This window comes from Macrobrachium nipponense, chromosome 12 (assembly GCF_015104395.2).
Source record: "Macrobrachium nipponense isolate FS-2020 chromosome 12, ASM1510439v2, whole genome shotgun sequence".
Lineage (NCBI taxonomy): Eukaryota > Metazoa > Arthropoda > Malacostraca > Decapoda > Palaemonidae > Macrobrachium > Macrobrachium nipponense.
Genome location: NC_087205.1, coordinates 14,348,749 through 14,352,598, shown reverse-complemented (window position 1 = coordinate 14,352,598; position 3,850 = coordinate 14,348,749). Strand labels below are relative to the sequence as shown.

Genomic DNA, 3,850 nt, shown 5'->3' with positions numbered 1-3,850 from the left:
TTTTGCCCCGAGAAATGTGAGAATTATGAGTCCTTTTACCGGTGTTATTTTAGCCAAATTGGTTGTAAAGTTCTACGACCAGTATTGCTGTAATTTCAAAAGCCTGCAATATACCTCATTCAACCCCACTAATGTTCAGTTTTTTCCCAAACTAAGAACTATGTAACAAATGGACAAATGTCATATTTAAACAAAAATTCAAGGAACAATGGTAGTTCTGCTATGTTCATCGTTAAAATTATTACAATCAACATATGCCACAACAAAAATGCAACTGTCATTTAGTTCATGCGTCATTAGTCTATCTTCAAATGATCATTATGTAATATACAAATTAGATCCATACAGAGGTAAACAAATTTTAAAAAGGTAACCATCACGCTGCACACAATTGTCAAGTCTGTAAGCCCACGAATCTAACATAACTAAAGGTCAACATCAGGATGAAAGTTTTAATGAGCGTTGATATCTAATTACCTTAAGTAATTTTGTTTCAGCATTGAAGCTAAATCTATTAATACTGGTTAAGCAAAGTAGGTTGTAACACCTTTTGCTACTCTAGTAAACTACATAATAACAATGCATCAACATATACAAGACTTTGAAAGTGGCAGGTTTCCCTCATTTTTGCCATAATTAAGAAACTTCACGAAGTTAATGTTGCAACTGATGTTAGTAGATATTGCAAGACCTTAATCTTGCTACGGACATTAAAAGTATATTGCATGCATAGGACTACCTTTAAAAATTAGCAACCTCTGCTCCAGGTTGTCAGCCTGTATACATTAAACAATCTGCAACCAGTAACCCAGTTTGTTATCCTGCAAGGCTTCAAGGATTTACAACCAAACACCAGGTTCAGCGAGGTTGAAAGATTTTGATACAATCCGCAATCTCTACTACAGTCTGGCTGCTTGGATTTACCCATCCGCAAGTTACTTACGCATCCTCTGGACAAGATGAACTCATTCAACAAACTAGCATAAACAGAGCCATGATAAAATTTGTCAGTTAAGAATTCTTAATATTGTAATGGGTAGCAATAGAAGCAGTTTGATGAAAAGTTCTTATGCTAAACACTTTTCTCTGCAGTTATGGAGTTTTAACTACTGGCCTGGTTCGTATTTCTCTAACGTTGTGGTTTCACTGCCTTTACATTATCATGCTGGACTTACAAAACCACTATGTTAAAAACCATTCAGTTAATAAACATTATTTCCCTGCATTGTTACACTGCCGACCTGGTTAGTGTTTTCCTCCAAGGTTCAGTGGACCTTGCTGGCTTTTCATGGATGCATAAACAATCCGAAGTTATTACTATTTGGAAGTTATTTCCATGCATTGTTACAAAATTTCTGTAACCATCTTCAAAGGATTACACAAAATATGTATTATTTCCATGCATTGTTTCAAGAATGTACTCAGAGTACAGTTGAGGGTTTACAAAAGATATGGATTTAGTTAGTTGCTTTTATTTGACTTCTTCAATTAACATTTCCTTGAATAATGAACCTCTGAAATTCTTACAAAGAAAACGAGATCTAAAATTAATATAATGCAGCACTTCGTTGACAAAGCCTCTTACTAGTTTGAACTTTCAGATTTAGCCATGCCAAATGGGCAATAGTTCTCTAAAACTAAAGAATCACTAAAACTAAACATTAAATTTGGGGTTTTCCAGTTTAAGTGGAGCTTACAGTAAACAAGGGTAAAAGTTCAGACCAATAAATCTGCCTTAAACTGGAAATAAAACTGGGTTGCCAGGTTAAATGGGGCTGGTTATAAACAAAATTTCAAAATTACAAAATTTAGACAGATAATGCTCAAACCAATCAAATTTTAGACTAAATTCCTGTAGATGTCTAGTGCTCCAATTCATTAGAAAATATTCCCACTGTATATTCAACCTGTAAGATTGGTTACAGTATAACATTACACACAACCTAACAAATAATGTTTTAACATAGTAACTGAAGTTGAACATCCTTACTAATGCAAAGAAGGCTAAAACTAAAGTTTAGATTTATATTAGCCCTAGTTGCACAGAATGGACATCACAATTAGGCATTTACGATTAATACTGTTAACCAGATTTATATTAACTATAATTGCTTAACGTGTAACTTCCAAATTACGCAGATTTTATTTAGACTAACCACAAATCAGTGCAACGTAAAGAAAATTATTTAAGATTGAAGTACCACACACATTAACCTGGCAAAAATCAGAAGTTCATTCCGTTTGATAAGAGTTACTGGCAGTGGTAACTAGTACCTAAACAGTGTTAGCTATCCTTAACTAATAATACGCTTGAAGAGCCTACTATCTAAATTGCAAAATCTTCAGTTACCTCCTAAAACAATTCCGAAATAAACTTGTAAAGTTTTACTGCCTCATCCGAATAGTATGAACTTTAATAACATCTGAAGATTTTACAGAGACTGTCTTAACTATAACCTATAATCCAAGTTGCAAAATCTTCACTTTTATCTGAAAAACATTAAATTAAACAGATTTGAGTTTCATACCTAAAATTCAAGCAAGTTTCAAAATCTACAGCTTCATTCAAATACAAATTTTAACTTTTTATGTTGAAAAGTCTGAAGGTTTTACAAGGATTATCTTAACTAGAACCTTAACACCTTAAAATCTAACACCTTATCTAAGGTCCTATAATTAAAATCCCGACAACATATTCACTCTACTCGTTGTGGTGTCTCCAACGACCCAGGTTGACAGCTACAAGCTGGGTGCAAGTTTCTGAAGCAAGAATGCATGTTGCAGAGATATTCTGCCATCTCCATCAGCATGGATCCTTTTCGCTCTTCGAAGAAGTCAAGACGAAGAACACTTCAGAACACTTAATTTGGAGAGATTAGCCGCATAGTAACTGGAAACCCAAAGTCATGGACCGGTCACCACGCCTGGAACAAAATCTATAGTTGTCAAAACAGCCCAATTGAAGTTTCAAGTATCCTCAGCAGTCTCCCAAGGAAAACTGATAACAAAGCATTTCGAAAATAAGAAAAACCAAGACTTAGTTACTACTGATAACATTAACTAATACACTATTGGAAAAGGAAGCTTAATCAACACAGTAGGCACATTCCATTAGCAAATAGAGAGATGGGAATACTTACAGCATAAAATAACACCAGACAAGACAGGAAGAGTTGTCGTTGTAGCCTCCTCCGACGAAGCAGTTGGCCGACGTTCGTTACATGGTTACTCCAAGTCCAGTCGGAGGAGACTGAAGGTCCAGTTGTTTGGGAGAACCGTAAGCTGGCTCGGTCGGCGATTCCAAGGATAGTCGAATGGGTGAGTTGCTGGCGCTGCCTACTATGTTTTATTTACCCCTTTTTTCTTTTTCGCGTCCGAGTTCTATCGACACCTGGAAATCTGCCTCTTACGATTTGCAATTCTACATTACTTGATTGATTAGAGGTGAGTGAGTGAGTGAGTGAGTGAGTGAGGGAGTGAGTGAATTAATAAATAAATAAATAAATAAATAAATGAATTTATGAATAAATGAATGAATGAATGAATGAATGAATGAATGAATGTATGAATAAATAAATAAATAAATAAATAAATAAATAGCCCAAAGTGGCAGTTTTAAAATTTGATAATAAGGTTAGAGAGCACATTCCATTTACTCAGAGATGTTCAGCATTTCTGGATTGAATATATTTGTAATTGATTTACTGTAATATAATGAGAGGTATGACGTTTGCTAATGATTAGACTTTTATATCAAGATAACGATATGATAAAAAACTTAAAAATAAAATGAACTCGGGCTACCAGAATGATTGATAGTCGAGTACAGAACCCACTCGTCCAGTGATTA

General features: G+C 34.6%; 1 long non-coding RNA gene across 1 annotated transcript; it reads right to left on the bottom strand.

The window, feature by feature from the left end:
- Positions 1-2,649: 2,649 nt before the first annotated feature.
- LOC135224356 (uncharacterized) lies at positions 2,650-3,281 on the bottom strand. Its single transcript, XR_010316709.1, has 2 exons — positions 3,141-3,281; positions 2,650-2,924 (listed from the first exon to the last, which is right to left on the bottom strand). It is a non-coding gene; the product is annotated as an uncharacterized LOC135224356 (long non-coding RNA).
- Between the last annotated feature and the right edge of the window lie 569 nt (positions 3,282-3,850).